Source organism: Chrysemys picta, chromosome 1, assembly GCF_011386835.1.
Source record: "Chrysemys picta bellii isolate R12L10 chromosome 1, ASM1138683v2, whole genome shotgun sequence".
NCBI lineage: Eukaryota > Metazoa > Chordata > Testudines > Emydidae > Chrysemys > Chrysemys picta.
This window is the reverse complement of record NC_088791.1, coordinates 354,046,829-354,065,403: the sequence shown is the minus strand read 5'-3', so window position 1 is coordinate 354,065,403 and position 18,575 is coordinate 354,046,829. Positions and strand designations below refer to the sequence as shown.

Below are 18,575 nucleotides of genomic sequence, written 5' to 3'. Positions count from 1 at the left end.
TTAACCCTTGCCCTCTCTAACTCCAGTTCATGCTTCTGGGCCTACCTCTGGGCCTCCATAGCCCTCTTGTGGGTGGTTTCCTCTGCCTCCACAGCTCTCTTGTGGGCAGTTTCTTCCCTGGATTTTTCTGCCTCCATAGCTCTCTTCTGGGCCGCTTCTTCCCTGACCATCTGTCTATCATGTTCTTTTATTCTTTCCTCAGTTTCAAATCTGGCTAATTCCAATTCTTTTCTGGATGTCACTTTTTGTCATCCTAGCCTTTCTGCTTAACCGAGCTTAACCCGAGAGCTAGAATGAAAAAAAAAAAAACCACTCACTTGTGAATTCCTTTGCAGGAAGTTAACTACCCTACCCTCAGAAAGAGAAAAAAAAAACTCCAGCTGCTCACAGCTTAAAAAAACCCTCTCTGCTTTCTAAGCAGCCAAAAAAATGAGGGGGGTGGGGTGGGGAATTGTCCTTTTAAAATCCTACTGGGCTTTTGGTTCAAAATGATCCCACCGTGCTGCCACCATGTCAAACTTCCTTCCCCACTCTGAACTCTGGGGTACAGATGTGGGGACCCGCATGAAAGACCCCCTACGCTTATTTTTACCAGCTTAGGTTAAAAACTTCCCCAAGGCACAAATTCCTTCCTTGCCTTAGTATCTCTGCCACCACCAAGTGATTTAAACAAACATTCAGGGAGGGCCACGTGGAGCCCTACCTTCCCCAAATATTCCCCCAATCCCCTAAACCCCCTTTCCTGGGGAGGCTTGAGAATAATATCCTCACCAATTAGTACAAGTGAACACAGACCCAAACTGTTGGATCTTAAGAACAATAAAAAAGTCAATCAGGTTCTTGAAAGAGGAATTTTAATTAAAGAAAAGGTTAAAGAATCACCTCTGTACAATCAGGATGGTAAGTACTTTACAGAATAACAAAAGACTCAAAAACACAGAGGATTTCCCCTCTAGGCAAAATTTTAAAGTTACAAAAACAGGGATAAACCTCCCTCTTAGCACAGGGAAAATTCACAAGCTAAAACAAAAGATAATCTAACGCATTTCTTTCTATTACTTACTATTTCTGCAATAGTAGATGCTTAGTTCAGATATGGCTTAGGGAGATGTATTTTCCCTGCCCTGTTTCCTTGCTGACTCCGGGAGAAACAGACAAAAAATCTTCCCCCACAGATTTGAAAGTATCTTCTCCCCTTATTGGTCCTTTTGGTAAGATGCCACCCAGGTTATCTGAGCTTCTTAACCCTTTGCAGGTAGAAGAGGAATTAACCCTTTCTAGGCTCAAGAGGGATTTTATGCTACCTTTAGCTACCCTTAGCTGTATGTTTATGACAAACACTTTTGTCAATAAAACTTTTTTCAGTCAGGGGTGTGAAAAAAAACAAACAAAAGTGCCAGTGTGTTGAATGCTACGTGAGCAGGAAATGATTGGTTGGGGTGTGTGGCAGGGCATGGGTGAAACCCCTTGAGTGCCCTGCTAAAATGCTGGCTAAGCCCTGCTTTCAGGCAGAAAGGCCAGGGGCAGAAGTTCAAAGCAGCCAGCGGGGAGCCCAAGTGCAGGCCCTAACGAGGGCTGGCTCACTGCAATAGTCTGAGCTAAGCAGCAACAGCTGGGCTGAAGGCTGGGAGGGCTATAAAAGCCCTGAACAAAACTCAGTTGGGCGGCTAGCCTGGGAGGGGACAGGAGGCTACAGCTCTGTCTCCTCACCACAGGAAGGGAGCCTCAAGGGCCAAGAGACCTTGGAACGGGTTAGAAAGGGGATAACTGTTGGGGGATAAAGGGGACTGCACGGTGGCACTGTAAAATAAAGCAGAAGGGTGAAACACCAGAAGAAGACATGAGAACTCTTATTTTACCAGCCTAAGCACAGGGCAAGAAGGCAGAAACCTGTGCGGACCCTGTGACAGGGTGGTTTGGTGATGACGGCAGGAGAACTTTCTCCTATAGGCCTAAAGTGGTCATATGGGAGAAAGACCTTACAGCAGTGTATCTTCAGCGGTACAGCTGTGCCACTGTAAGGTCTGTGGTGTAGACCTAGCTTCAGTCAAGCAAACGGAGCAGATTATTACGCGCTTCTGCAGAAATTTGGAGAGACTTGAGAACAGCAAAAGAGCAAAATATTCAAAGTGTAAAAACTTCACCTTAGAAGAAAAAAGTAAAATGAGTCCTTTCAAGAATTCCTAATAGATGTAAGGAGGTCAACACTCCCGCTCTTTTGTGCAACTTTCCTGGCTTATGCACCACCCTGTTGGAACTGGCCATCAAAAGGATATGAGTCCTTGCTCCCAAAATAGAGAGAATTACCAGCATTATATTATATAAAATACAGTAACAATTAAGAAAAGAACATTTAACATATTTAACATCCCATGTCCACTTCTTTATACTAAACATGATAATTTTCATTAAAACACAACTTAGAATCAATAACAGATTCATCACAAGTTTAAGAGTACACCACTACTAGTTCTCTGGGACCTTCTTAAGAGTGCTGGTTCTATTCTCCTGTCCCCAGGTAACACCAGGTCAATTTGAGGGATCTGGCTATTTTTGTCAGCTTTGAGTTTGTCCCATTGGTTTCATAGATTCTAGGACTGGAAGGGACCTCGAGAGGTCATCGAGTCCAGTCCCCTGCCAGATGGCAGGACCAAATACTGTCTAGACCATCCCTGATAGACATTTATCTAACCTACTCTTAAATATCTCCAGAGATGGAGATTCCACAACCTCCCTAGGCAATTTATTCCAGTGTTTAACCACCATGACAGTTACGAACTTTTTCCTAATGTCCAACCTAAACTTCCCTTGCTGCAGTTTAAGCCCATTGCTGCTTGTTCTATCCTTAGTCTCCTCTGGACATGTTGCTCTATGCCTCCATGAGCTCTGATGAGATCAAAAGTCCCATGTTTTAGTTGGCCTCACCTTGGGAGAGGTAGTTTGTGTTTGTGCTAGGTAAGTGAATTGTGCTTGTCTTTGTGATCAGCTGTATCATTGCTCTGCCTAGTGTTAACAATGGTGCCTCTGTAAAATGTTGCATTTTGGGTTCATAAATGCAACCTGAGTATGACAGTCCTCCTCATTTTCGCTGGCCGAACGGCAGTGGCCTCAGAAAAGCAAAGAAGACCTTCTGCATGAACTTATGCAGAAGTCCCTTGCTGAAAATCAAAAAATTCACGAGTGACCAGGACAGTGAAAGGAGGGTACATGTCAGGAGAGCGCAAACTGATGCCAATAAACCATGGAGTCGCTCCTAAACATTAGTGAGGGCTGAGCAGACTCGATTCAGGTTCCTCTATCACTGTATGTGGAGCAGCTCCGCGCCTGCACCCCCTTGCAGTCCTTCTCCCAAAACACTTTCCCTTGTGCCCCTATGTCAGGGGTGGCAAATCTGAGCCTGAGAAGGAGCCAGAATTTACCAATGTACTTTGCCAAAGAGCCACAGAAATACGTCAGCAGCTCCCAGTGCCTCCTGCCCACCGGCAGCCCCACCGATCGGCTCCTCCCGCTCCCTCCCCGCACCACCCGATCAGCTGTTTTGTGGCATGCAGGAAGCTCTGGGAGAGAGGGAGAGGAGCAAGGGCATGGCAAGCTCAGGGGAGGGGTAGAAGGGGTGGAGTGGGGGCAGGGCCTGCAGCAGAACCAAAGGTTGAGCAGTGAGCACCCCCCGGCACACGGGAAAGTTGGCGCCTGTAGCTCCAGCCCCGGAGTTGGAACCTATACAAGGAGCCGCATATTAACATCTGAAGAGCCGCAGTTCAGCCTGTATAAAGGACAGCGCCCATTGCCCGGCACTCCAGACAGCAAGGCTGCATATGACACCTGTATATACACAAATCTGTAATCATCCAGACCCCTCCACACCACCTCCCTCCACCCTTCCCCCACACTGCAGAGATGTGACTTCCCATGTGTGTCTCCACATTTTTTAAAATATTAATACATGCATTTGAAAGCGTTCGTTATTGCAATAATTGAAAGCAAGCACAGCCCAGAAAAGCAACAGGCACTGCTAATCAGTGCATCCTATGGAGCAATCACAGACACCTAATAGCCATGGGACCACTGCACTCCCGTGCAGGGCACCAAACATGACTGGATTTCAGCAACGAATTGCTGCCTCAAGGCAATTCTGATCCTCACAGCTCTGCGCTGGGCCCCTCCAATAGCCCTGGTCTCTGGCTGTTCAAATTCAGCCTCCAAGTGCTGAGCCTCAGCAGTCTAAGACTGAGTGAGCTGCTGTCAAGGCTCCCCATGTTTGGCTTCATGAGCCACGGCATCAAGGGGTATGTGGGGTCTCCCAGGATCACAATGGGCATTTCGACTTCCCCTACAGTGATCTTCTTCTCCGGGAGAAAAGGTTCAGCTTGCAGCTTCCTGACCAGGCCTGTGTTCCGAAAGATTTGTGGGTCGTGCATCTTTCTGGACCAGCCTGCGTTAATGTACATGAAACACCCACGTTGATCCACAAGGACCTGGAGAAACATCGAGAAATACCCCTTCCTATTAATATACTCAGGTTAGATGGTCTGGTGTCAGAATTGGAATATGCGTGCCACCTATCGCCTGTCCACTGTTAGGGAACCCATCTGTGCAAAGCCATTCACAATGTCACACACGTTGCCCAGAGTCAAGTTTTTTTTTTTTTCTGAGCAGGATGGGATTAATGTCCCTGCAAACTTGCAACAACATGAGTCCAACGATCGACTTCCATACTCCAAATTGGTTAGCTACCAATCGGTAGCTCTCTGGAGTAGCCAGCTTCCACGGTGCGATCACCATGCACTTCTCCATCACCAGGGCAGCTCTCATTCTCATGTGCTTGCACCACAGGGTGGGGGCCAGCTCATCACAGTCCCATGCAAGTGCTTTTTTCATACAAAAGTTCTGCAGCCACTGATCATCATCCCAGACTTGCATGGTGATATAGTCTTCATTAATGATCTGGAGGATGGCATGGATTGCACCCTCTGCAAGTTTGCAGATGGCACTAAACTGGGAGGACTGGTAGATACGCTGGAGGGTAGGAATAGCATACAGAGGGACCTAGACAAATTAGAGGATTGGGCCAAAAAATAATCTGATGAGGTTCAACAAGGAGAAGTGCAGAGTCCTGCACTTAGGATGGAAGAATCTCATGCACTGCTACAGACTAGGGACCGAGTGGCTAGTCAGCAGTTCTGCAGAAAAGGACCTAGGGGTTACAGTGGATGAGAAGCTGGATATGAGTTCAACAGTGTGCCCTTGTGGCCAAGAAGGCTAATGTCATTTTAGTCTGTATAAGTAGGAGCTTGCCAGCATATTCAGGGATGTGATCATTCCCCTCTCTTTGGCATTTGTGAGGCCTCATCTGGAGTACAGTGTCCAGTTTTTGGCCCCACACTACAAGAAGGATGTGGAAAAATTGGAAAGAGTCCAGTGGAGGGCAACAAAAATTATTAGGCGTCTGGAGCACATGATTTATGAGGAGAGGCTGAGGGAACTGGGATTGTTTAGTCTGCCGAAGAGAAGAATGAGGGGGGATTTGATAGCTGCTTTCAACTACCTGAAAGAGGGTTCCAAAGAGGATGGATCTAGACTGTTCTCAGTGGTGGCAGATGACAGAACAAGGAGCAATGGTCTCAAGTTGCAGTGGAGAAGGTTTAGGTTGTATATTAGGAAAAGCTTTTTCACTAGGAGGGTGATAAAGCACTGGAATGGGTTATCTAGAGAGGTGGTGGAAAACCTACTTCCTTAGAGGTTTTTAAGATCAGACTTCACAAAGTCCTGGCTGGGATGATTTAGTTGTGGATTGGTCCTGCTTTGAGCAGGGGGTTGGACTAGATGACCTCCTGAGGTCCCTTCCAACCCAGATATTCTTTGATTTTTTGATCCCACCACTCAGTGCTTTTCTCCTGAGCCCAAAAGTGGCATTCCACTGTGGCCAGCACGTCCGTGAATGCCACAAGCAAGCTCGTGTTGTCTCTTCTACATGTGTCAACATCTTCGTCGGACTCCTGATCCTCACTTTGCCGTTCAAGCAGTAGCTGGACTGCCATTCGTGAAGTGTTAGAGAGACCCATCAGCATATTCATCAACAGTTCAGGATCTGTTCCCGAAGACTGAAGAAATGGACAGAGCGTACAGTACAAAAACTGTTGAAAGATGGCGCCAAATGAGGATGGAAGGAAAAGGACTGCTGGGATGGGAACCGATATATGTTGGGGCATTGAAACAGGACCCAGGCTGCCCCAAGACCCCCATCCCCCTTCCCCCAAACCTTGGAGGCTGAAGGGGAAGGAGATGATCTTTGAGATACCTGCACAGAGTGAACCTCTCTGAATGCCGCTGCAAGTGCCGCAAGTGTGGCCATGTCATTGCGCTGGCAGCTCACAGTGTGAACACACAGCAGCCCTGTCCCTGCAGCGCTCTCTGAGGGGGGTTAACTCCCGGATCGTTACATCTGCAAGTGTGGACATAGCCTACGTCTGTTCTGTTTTGAAAATCCTTCAATGAAGTGTGTTTCACAGTATGATGATAGAGAGATGTATTGATCTCTGATCTCACAGCGACAGCCCCATATGGTCTTAGAAAGTGCTCATGTTTCCCCTCAGTCATCTTTCTCCAGATCTGCCTGCTCCTATCTATCCATCCATCCTGGGCATTTACAGGGTACCAGAGCCTATGGACAGCCAGGCATTATCCCTTATTTTCTTGATAATCAACTCTATTTTACAAATATACACAAATACACAAAACAGCCAATTCCTCTCTGACTCAGCACAGAGCCCAGGAGTTCTCCTCTCCCTTTGGGAAGGTCCCTTAATTACTGTTTACTCCTAAAGCTGGATAATTAGCAAAGAAGTGGAGACATGCTTTTCTCCAGCCTGTTTACATTCAGATGTTCTCTTCTCCTCTAGAGGCTGAGCGAACCCCACTGGGAATACACAGAGCTATATTATAAACTGTGCACACCCCTGTGTCGGCTCTTGGCGTGGGATGCTGCTGCAGATGCTGGGCTGAGAGAGGTGTGGGACATGGCTACCTGAGGGTGATTCCCAGGAAGGACACTTCCGTCTCAGAATTTACAGGTACCCATCTCTTGCTGAGGAGCTCACCTGATCTCAAACCCTGTGTAACGTGGGTGTGGAGGGATAGAGAGTAAGTCTGTGGTCCTTTCTCCTCTGCACAGCCATGACACATCCCAGGGCTCTTGCCATAATTGATGAGTTTGCCAAAGAATCACTGGTCAAAATATCACTGATTTCTGTGCATCGCTGCTCATCCCGCCTGATGGCCTCCAGCCCCAGGATGGTGCATTTCAGTGGCACAGTGAATCCTTCAGGATGAAAGATGTTAGTAGATGTGCAATACAAGGGCAAATTCTTAGATCACGGCCTGTAATTCACTCATACCCCAGTGAGGCAAAGCTCCCCTTTGAGCAACAACATCAGGAGCCAGCTGTGTGCTTACAGAATCTCAGGGTTGGAAGGGACCTCAGGAGGTATCTAGTCCCACCCCCTGCTCAAAGGAGGACCAAACCCCCAAATGGACCCTTCAAAACTTGAACTCACAACCCTAGGTTTAACAGGCCAATGTTCAAACCACTGAGCTATCCCTCACACCAGACATAGCTCTTGTCACCCTCTCCTCTTGTATTTCAGGGCTCTGTCTGTTAATGGAGCAGGGGGAAGGGCTGTTACCTGACTTTTATCTGCTGGAAAGATTAGAGGTACTAGGGCTCCTCACTAGAACAATATTTCAACATGAGTAACACATACTTTCTCCTAGCTTCATTCGAGAAGTCAGCTTAACTGTTATGCCTGAAACTTTCAAAAACAATTCAGCTCGGTCCTTTTTCGTTTCTAGATCATTCAAGATCTCCTGGTTAAGTCATTGTCGTCTCTTGCCATGTTTCCTATCTTTCCTACACAGTGGGATAGATTGCTGCTGTGCCCTTAATAATGAAGAAGTGGGCTGTAGTCCACGAAAGCTTATGCTCTAATAAATTTGTTAGTCTCTAAGGTGCCACAAGTCCTCCTGTTCTTTTTTCTGAAAAACTGCCAGCTGTCTTCTATTATTTTTCCCCTTAGATTTGCTTCCCATGAGATCTTACCTATGAGCTACCTCAGTTTGCTAAAATCTGCCTTCTTGAAATCCATTGTCTTTATTTTGCTGTTTTCCCTCCTACCATTGCTTACAATAATGAACTCTATCATTTCATGATCACCTTCCCCCAAACTGCCTTCCACTTTCAAATTCTCAACCAGTTCCTCCTCCTTTGTCAAAATCAAGTGTAGAACAGCCTGTCTTGTAGTAGCTTACTCCAGCTTCTGGAACAAAAAATTGTCTCCAATACATTCCAAGAACTTGTTGGATAATCTGTGCCCCGGTGTAGACAACATGAGATTAATTCTTCCATCGATCTAGCTACCACCTCTCGGGGATTAGCTATGCTAAGGGGAGAATCCCTTCCATCTGTGTAGGTAGTTTCTATATTGAAGCGCTATGGCAGTAACGCTGTAGCATTTTAAGTGTAAACAACCCATGAAGCAGATCTTCCAGAAAAAAACCTGGATCTGAAAACATGGGGAATTGGAGAATCCAACACTTCCCTTCTCAGTCTCCCCCAATGCGTAATCACCCTCAGAGCTAAATATTTCGCCCTTAGTTCTAGCTGGAATTTGCCTGGCTTCAACTTCCAGCCCTTTGATCTTGCCTTTCTCTGGTAGATTACAGAGCCCATTATTACCCATGGTTCTCTCCCCATGAAAGTCTCCGCTTGATCATCTTTTTGATAAGTTAAAGAGATATACACCTTCAAGTCTAAATGTCCGGCTTTTTCTCTATCCGCCAATCATTTTTGTGTTTCTTTTCTGTCCTCTCTCCAAGTGGCTCTTTTGTGGCCCTTTTCTGCCCCCTCTTTCAACATCTTTTTTGTCAAATGTGCACCCCAGAACTGAATGCAGTTTGTTTCACCAATGCCATGTGCAGAGGTAAAATCCTTCCCCTGCTGCAACTCACCTCCCCTGTTTATCCATCCGAGGACCAATTCATCCCTTTATGCTACACCGTCGCACTGGCAGCTCACGATGAGTTGGTTGTCCACAATGACCCCTAAATCCTTTCCAGTGTCCTTGCATTCCATAATACAGTGCTGTAGTCTGTGGGTCCTGCCTGCATTCCCTTTTCCGAGAGGATAAATTTGCATTTCACTGTATTAAAAGAGTTTGTTTGCGGGGGTCCCTCTTACCAATGCTCCATATCAGTTGGGATGCCTGCCCTGGGCTCCTCATTCTATCCACTCTGCCAATCTTTGGGTCATCTTCAAATTTTCTCTGCAGTGATTTTCTATTTTCTTTCAGATCATTGATTAAAATATTGACTAGCATCAGGCCTAGAAGTGATCCTTATAGAACCCCACTACAAACAGCCCCATTTACTGACGAAGGACTATTACTACAGCTTTCTGAGATCCATCAGTTAGCCAGTTTCCAGTCCATTTTACATGCTCCCTACTGATATTTTAGGGTCTTAATTGTTTAACTCAGTATTTTCCACTACTGAATCACATGCCTCTGAGAAATCAAGGTGTGCTGCATCTGCGTGGTTCCCTTTGTCAACCAATGTATACCCTTTATCAACCAATGTGTACTCTCATAAAAGGATGAAATCAGGTTTATTTGACAAGGCCTCTTTTGCATAAACCTTGTTGGTGACAGGCATAACTTACCCTTCTAGACTTTTTTTGAACTAATACCATACCAGCTTTCCCATTGTTTCTTAACCTTGTCAATTATTTTATTAAAAATATCTTTCCCTTTATTTTTTAATACGTTACATTTAACAAAGGAATTGACATAAAACTTTTCTAGGATTTCTCTTGTTGTTAACATACTTAATAACCTCCCTTTTTTTGATCCAGAACCCTGCCAAACATGGAGTTTTCCGTGATGTCTTAACTTCCCTTCTCAACTTTCATAACTTCGGATTTCTATTCTTGGCTATCTATTATCCATTTTTCCTATTTTTTGCATATTGCTTCCCTGCCCCAATTTCTGCCTTCATTTTGCCACTGAAATGGGTTTTTACCCAAAGTTGTTCACTTTGTTAACTATGGAATCATGATTTTTCCACTATCTAATAAACTGTTATCAAAGAATTACCAATTTTCATTCATATTTTTCTGTTCACATTTTACCTCACAATCAGTTTTGCTGACAATTTTCCTCAGCTTTGGGGAATTAGTCCTCTTGGAGTTCTAAGTGTCTATAGATAGTACTGAATGGGAACTGGCCATTTGAATGTAATTCAGTTTCATTTTTTATTTTCCTCTCCTATATCATCTGCTCCCTTCTTTGTCTCGTGTGTAAACTAAAGAGTCCCAGACTTTTCTTTATGTTTGCATATGGCAGCCTCCCCCATTCTCAGAGCCTGTCTTGGAAATCCCTTTGATATGTGCTATATCCTTAATAGATACTCGGTGACCAAAACTGAACACATATCCCGAACTCCATCCCATATCTTAGTGATCTGAACATTGCTTTTCTTTTGCCTACTGCTGCAAATGAGCAGGTGCTTCTCTTCAGCTGCTATCAATGGTGCACAGGTCTTTTCCATGAGGTATGTTCTAGTTGGGATGTTTCTCCCACCACTTCTTCCTAAAAGTTTGTTTTTTTTCCACTCTCAGATTTCAAGCAACTGGATGAATGGGGAACTCCCTTCAATATAGACTCCCTATCCTCGCTATGATTGCATTAAGGAATAATGATGGATAACCAGTATCCACACTTGTGTCTCCTGCTGGGGCCTCTTAAGGTTCCCCCACCACAATACGTAGGAATTATTAACACAGGGAGCACCAAAAAATATGGAATTGGATTTAGTAGGGTCGTTGTTCACAGTTTTTGTCTCTGATTTATGAAAAAGTAATTTTTCAGTGTGTGAAGAGTGATCAGACTCCTTCTCCCATGAGAACAGTCTCCACTAGTGCATGTAGTGTCTCATATTAATATTGTGTCTCCATTCAGGCATTTCAACTGCGACCATCACCCGAGATCCTGGGAACACATAGTAAGTCAGGGGAACGTACGATACATGCAGGAGACACCATTATGCCTCAGAGTTGGACACCTTCTCCCCTAATCCATGTCAGATTCCAACACAACCGACTTCAGCAACCCCTCCACCTTCATTCTACTTGGTATTCCTGGCCTAGAGGCAGCCCGTATCTGGATCTCCATTCCCTTCTGTGCTATGTACGTCATAGCCGTGTTGGGGAACTTCACCATCTTGCTCATTGTGAAGACGGAGCCGAGCCTCCAGGGAGCCATGTTCTATTTCCTCTGCATGCTGGCCGTCACCGACCTGGTCGTGTCTACATCCACCCTACCCAAAATGCTGAGCATCTTCTGGTTCAATTCCAGGGAGATCAGTTTCAGTGCCTGCCTCACCCAGATGTACTTCATTCACTGCTTCTCAACGATGGAGTCTGGAATCCTCGTGGCCATGGCTTTTGATCGCTACGTAGCCATCTGCAATCCTCTGAGATATTCCATGACCTTGACAAACTCTGTTGTGGCCAAGATAGGCCTGGCGGTGGTGCTGCGCAGTGGCATAGTCACATTACCCTATCCCTTCCTGGCGAGGCGGTGGCCGTATTGTAGAACCAACATCATCCCCCACTTCTATTGTGGGCATATAGCTGTGGTGAACCTGGCCTGCGCTGACATCCGCATCAGTAGTTACTATGGCCTGTTTATTCTTTTCTCTGTGATTGGAATGGATGTGTTTTTTATCACAGTGTCCTATACTCAGATCCTCCGGTCCATCTTCCGCCTCCCCACAAAGGATGCCCGGCTGAAAACTTTTGGGACCTGCATCTCTCATCTTTGTGCCATCTTAGTTTTGTACATCCCAGATTTCTTCTCGTCTCTCACACAGCGATTTGGCCAGAATGTGCCACTGCATTTGCGCATTCTCATTGCCAGTATGTACCTGCTGATGCCCCCCATGCTACATCCCATCATTTACGGGGTGAGGACCAAACAGATCCGGGGCAGGCTGCTCCAGCTCTTTACTCATAAAGAGAACTAATTTTTTTCTCCTTGTGCTCTGGCTCTCAGATTGAGCTCTGTGCAGAGCTGGCTGGTGCATGGTGCTGGGGCCTCTTCCCTGAATCACTTACTGGACAATCACACTGAGATCAAACCCATTCCTGTCATTACTGTGCTGTGTCAATGTGATGCACTAGGGAGTCAGTCTATGTACACTACACTGGGTTGCCACCTTTCTAATTGCTGGTAGCTGGATCCCTGAAATTACAATCTTGCCCCATTTCTTCTGTCAAGCCTCAACCCTACTGTGTGTCTTCTCCCCAAGGCCCTGCCCCAGTCACTTGCTCCTGTCTTCCCCTCCCCTTCTCAGCTGCGACCCAGTCATCTCTAAAACCAATATGTTCTCACATCTTATGGCAAGTCACTTAAGGGGCACTGGTTTGTGTTAACATTTTAATGTTTATTCTCATTTTGTTACTAGCTCTGTGGAGATAGAGACCCTGTCAGGACTCTTGGGATCTATCTCAGCTCTGGGAGGAGAGGCAGATACACCTGGGGTCTAAATAAGAAAATCAGAACGGCCATACTGGGTAAAACCAATTGTCCATGTAGCCCAGTAGCCTGTCTTCTGACAGTGCCCAGTGCCAGGTGCTTCAGAGGGGATGAACAGAACATGGCAATCCTCATCTGATTCATGTGGAGCAGCTTGGCAGAAGGGGGCAGAAACCCTGATCCCAGGCTGCCTCCGCTTCAGCTTGCAGGAGTTCATTCCTCCAGTCCCAGAAAGAGTCGCCGGGGGAGGGGAAGAGCCCAGATCACCCAGTATGGAGCAGAACAAAAATCCTTCAGCTCAGGTTGCCCTGAGCCTTAGCCGTGGTCACAGAGCGGAGGCAGGATCTGTGGAGGGAGAGGAGAGTGAAGCTCTACTCATTTTTGTCCTCTCATTATTCCATACTGCTGCAGCCGAGGGTTTGTCTCATTTCCCCCGTCCTTGGGTGAACCTCAGGGTTGTTTTTTTTGTCTCCCCTTCCTCATGCTTTAGGGGCTGCTCTCTATCCTACACCTCCCTTATCCTTTCTGGAGACATATGCGGGTTGCACAGCACCATCGGTACAGCACCAGTGGTCTTCTCCTTCTTTGCTCATATCCATGGGCCACAGGGTCATAACAGGGGCCCAGCCAGAGGATCATCATGGATCCACTGCCCCATCCCCCACTGTGCTGCGGGATGAGCTTCACCGTTTTCTGCTGGACACCTGTCATTTCAAGGATAAGGTGCAGCTCCCTCCCCAGCGTTGGGGAGAATTCCATCTTGTCCTATTAGCCACAAGGGTTGTTTGGAGGAGTGGAGGGGAACTGGGAGGTAGAACATCCTGATCTACCTGTGGGCCTGCAATTTCTGTCACAAGCCTTTCAGGTTGCTCAGCGATTGTTGCAAGGCCGATTTCGGATCCTCCTGCCCGTGAGGATCCTCCTCAGCCCTCAGAATGACGCCAACCATCTTTTCAACATGAACACCAGACGCTCTAGTGTGGGTCTCCACAGTTGCCAGGTGCTCTCCTTCCTTTGTGACCTAGTTTAGTTTGTGGTTTGACTCCAGAAAACCCACATGGATCCAGCTGCTGAGACTAGTTTGAGGGAGGAGTTGGGGGATCGGGTATATTATAGACACCTCAGTGCTCATTCGGCTGGGATGGCCACCCTGTTCTCCCCTGACCTAGAGCCTGAGATGCTGGGAGTTGCTGAGGTCATACCAGGTCGCCTGCTGCACCTCCAGGCCTCTGTGGAGGGGCTGACATTGAATCTGTTCAATGTCTACCCACTGAATACAGATTCGGAGCAGGTGTGTTTCTATCAACAGGCGTCTGCCGTCCTCGGCACATTGGATCCTCACTAGTGCCTGGTCCTGGGTGGGGATTTTAATATTATCTTTGAGGATGAGAATTACACAGGGATCTAGAGCAGCCAGACTGCTGCAGGCCACCTCAGAGAGATCATCAATCATCACTCCCTGGTGGATGTCTGGGGCAACCAACACCTGGATGACAATTCCTCCTTTACCTATATCCAGCTGGAGGTCGATCGGTTGCACCACTCCTTGTTGGACGGCATGTAAGTATTTTGTTTCCATCCTCCAGCATTCAGCCAGCCCAGTTCTCAGACCATCATTTAGTGGCCATGATGGCCTATTTCACCTTGGAGCTCACCTTGGGCTCTTTACACTTCAGATCTCCCTGCGCATAATCCAGCAGGTGTGTCCACCTTATTCCCTACTGCTCGGGTTTTCCTTGAACGTGTCCTACAAGAGGGTGCTCCCAATCAACGCCTCACCCCTGGACCTCTGGAATTCTTGATTGGGCTCCTGTCCCATGAGTACCCACGATCCCCTCCCTTTCATGATCCGAGCAGGCTGCACACCCTTAAGCCGGTTCATTTCTGAATTCCTCCAAGAGAACAACTTTACATGCTTATGCTCCACATGCTTCACTTCCTCAGATGCCCTGATACCAAGTGGGAGGACATAAATAATCAAACCCATAAGAAAATAAGAAACTTATAAGAAAAGATATATAGAGAAGCAAGTAGACTAGACTATAGGCTGCCACAGCTGCAGGCTGCTAGTTGGTAATGGCTAGGGACTTAGAAATGACAGGAAGAGGGAGGCACGTATGTGTGTGGGTGAGTTACAAAGGAAAGATAGAGCTGGATGCACGAGGAGAGAGAGATGGGAGAAAACCCACTAGAACAGGGACTCCCTGTCTCTGCCATTCTGGGGAGTACTTTCTGAGGGAGACACAAACTCTCTCTCTGATCGCAAACAGGCACGGTGTGTGCCAGAAACATTTCCTTCAGGGAAGCCCGGCTGGATCAGTTCTGGAACGAGAGGACTTCGGGATACTGGAAAAAGATGACTGGAAAAGGCTAATGTAGTTCCCATCTTTAAAAAAAGGGAGGAAGGAGGATCCGGGGAACTACATGCCAGTCAGCCTCACCTCAGTCCCTGGAAAAATCATGGAGCAGGTCCTCAAGGAATCAATTATGAAACACTTAGAGGAGAGGAAAATGATCAGGAACAGTCAGCATGGATTCACCAAGGGGAAGTCGTGCCTGATTAACATAATTGCCTTCTATGAGGAGATAACTGGCTCTGTGGATGAGGGGAAAGCAGTGGATGTGTTATTCCTTGACTTTAGCAAAGCTTTTGATATGGTCTCCCACAGTATTCTTTCTGCCAAGTTAAAGAAGTATGGGCTGGAGGAATGGACTGTAAGGTGGATAGAATCTGGCTAGATCGTCGGGCTCAACGGGTAATGATCAATGGCTCCAGGTCTAGTTGGCAGCCGGTTTCAAGGGGAGTGCCCCAAGGGTAGGTCCTGGGGCCAGTTTTGTGTAATATCTTTATTAATGATCTGGAGGATGGTGTGGACTGCACTCTCAGCCAGTTTGCAGATGACACTAAACTAGGAGGCGTGGTAGATGGACTAGAGGGTAGGGATCGGATACAGAGAGACCTAGACAAATTAGAGGATTGGGCCAAAAAACACCTGATGAGGTTCAACAAGGACAAGTGTAGAGTCCTAGACTTAGGACGGAAGAATCCAATGCACTTGTACAGACTAGGGACCAAATGGCTAGGTAGCAGTTCTGTAGAAAAGGACCTAGGGGTCACAATGGATGAGAAGCTGGATATGAGTAAACAGTGTGCTCTTGTTACCAAGAAGCCTAATGGAATTTTGGGCTGTATAAGTAGGGGCATTGCCAGCAGATCGAGGAACATGATAGTTCCCCTTTATTAGGGGTCTGGAGAACATGACTTATGAGGAGAGGCTGAGGGAACTGGGATTTTAGTCTCCAGAAGAGAAGAATGAGGCGGGATTTGATAGCAGCCTTCAATTACCTGAAGGGGAGTTCCCAAGAGGATGGAGCTCGGCTGTTCTCAGTGGTTGCAGATAACAGAACAAGGAGCAATGGTCTCAAGTTGCAGTCGGGGAGGTCCAGGTTGGATATTAGGAAACACTATTTCACTAGGAGGGTGGTGAAGCACTGGAATGCGTTACCTAAGGAGGTGGTGGAGTCTCCTTCCTTGGAGGTTTTTAAGGACAGGCTTGATGAATCCCTGGCTGGGATGATTTAGTTGGGGATTGGTCCCGCTTTGAGCAGGGGGTTGGACTAGATGACCTCCTGAGGTCCCTTCCAACCCTGATATTCTATGAGTCTATGATTCTATGATACACAGACAGCAAAGGAGCCACATTTGGATGAAGAAAATATCTTTTTGGCACCTCCCTGGCCAGACCCACCCCCCTTCCACATCTTTGAAGCAGCTCCAGGTTTGCTGTCACAGACCTGCTCAAGCTTGTGAAGCTGGACACTCACCAGCCGAGCGTGTTTGCGGCTCACAAACAAGACCGTTGTGATTTTGAGTCACAGCACTGTTTAGGCTCTGCCTATGGCTCTGGGTTTCCTGGCCCCCTCTCACAGTGCAGCTTCCATTGTAGTGCCTCCCTCTGGGAGCAGAAACCAAGCACAAAGGCCCTGTGGCTAGCTTTGGCTCGGCTCCCCCATACACTCCAATTGCTTCATCATACCATTGCCAGAGTCCCCCTTGGGCGCATTCTGTTTCCAGTTTCTCCTTTTCAGGTCACATGATTGCTAAACCAAACAGCCCCAGGCCCTGCAAAAGGGGCTAAGTGACACAGGAAAGAGTTAAGCAACTTGCAGTCTGTTGACCCAGATTCACCTTTTAGAGACAGGTTAGAAAAATATGTAAAAGGTAATTAGGACCATTCCATCTTAGATAGGCTACAGCTTTGAAAGGTAGTCTTGTATTATTAAAGAACTGATAGAAGTTAGTGACTTTAGTAGTCTATGTTTACTGACCGTTTGTTTGAGGTTAACAGTGTAACCAAATGATTCCTGTCTAGAGGTGTATTCAATTAATTCCTAGGTGAAAAGGTAATATTATTAGAAGGAACTTGGGTGCAATAATATCATTTTCTGTACATCTCTTTAAAGTTTCTGGTGAACTCTCTGTAAACTGCTTAATGGATAATAACCTTACGTTAATCCAAATCTGAAGCCAGCCATCACTACTATGAAACTGACTTATAGACTCTAATCATGTGTCATCTTTTAATCAATACTTTCTCTTTTCAAATAAATCTTAGTTTAGTTCATAAGAATTGACTGTAAGTGAGTATTTGGGTAATATCTGAAACATTCATTCACCTGGGAAGTGATGTGTAGAATCCTTTGGTATTGGTAGAACTTTATTATATGATGAACATGATTTTCAATAATCATCATCATACTTGACTTGGCTGTCTGGGTGGAAGCCCAAGCCCATTTTACTTTATGGTAGGGGCCTCAAACACGCAGCCCACGGGCCACATGCAACCCAAAGAGTTATGTCCTGCAGCCCACCATAGGTACCGACTCCACTGGCAGCCAAGCTTCCCTCCCCGTGCCCCACTGCCTGCCCTCCGAGTGCGCCACTTCCCCACTCCTCCACCTACCTGCCACACTTTCCGCTGCCAAACAGCTTTCCGGCGGTGCTTAGGATTTCCCAGGAAGGAGGGGGAAGGAGCGGGGATGCGACACACTCAGGGAAGAAGGTGGAGAAGAGGTGCGGATGGGGCGGGGATTTGGGGAAATGATTGGTATGGGGCACCCAGGGGGCAGAGTTCAGGGAAGGGTGGGAATGGGGGCGGGGATCTGAGGAAAGGGTTGGAATGGGGGTGGGGAAGGCGTGGGAAGAGGTGGGGCAGAGGCGGGGCCTCATGGAAGGGGTTGTGTGGGGGCTAGGCCAGGGACAGAGTGGGGGGCTTTTGTATCTTTTTATGAAAAGGTATCAGTGATGCGGCCATTGGGCCAATGAACTAGTCCTCATGTGGCCCTCGTGGTGATTTGAGTGTGAGATCCCTGCTCTAAGCCCCCTGCTTGTACCCCATACCCCTACCACTCCACAACTCCCTGCCCTGAGCCCACTGCCTGAACCTCACACCCCTCCTGCACCCCAACCCCCTACCCTGAGCCCCCTGCCTGCACCTCGCATCCCTCCTGCACCCCAACTCCCTGCCCAAAGCCCTCTGCCTGCAGCCCGCACCTCTCCTCTGCCCCAATCCCTTGCCCTGAGCCCGTTTCTGCACACCGCCCCCCGTCCCACACCGTGCACTCCCTCCCAGAACCCAAACCCATGCCCTGGCCCTGCATAAAATTTCCCCACCCAGATGTGGCCCTAGGCCCAAAAAGTTTGCCCACCCCTGCCCTAATGTCTCGGGAAAAAAAAGTGGATTGCGTTTTAATTTAATCGCATGATACGTTCTTTTCGTTTTAAAGTATGGATTGTTGTATTATGCAATAAGCGCCAAATTGCGTAATATAGATGTTGTAGGAATGTAGAGAAAGCCTGTGTTTGTTAGCAGAATGCGTCCCCAGTACTGCGGCGCCGCATTACCATTGGTCCTCCCCTCCCCCTCCGACTACTATTCTAGAAAATTCTTTGACCTATATAAGCGGCCGCGTCAGGTATGCCCAGCA

At 47.2% G+C, this 18,575-nt stretch overlaps 1 pseudogene; it reads left to right on the top strand.

Annotated features, from left to right (window-relative positions):
* Nucleotides 1-11,076: 11,076 nt before the first annotated feature.
* On the top strand, nt 11,077-12,075 carry LOC135972360 (olfactory receptor 52E4-like; annotated as a pseudogene).
* Nucleotides 12,076-18,575: the final 6,500 nt, after the last annotated feature.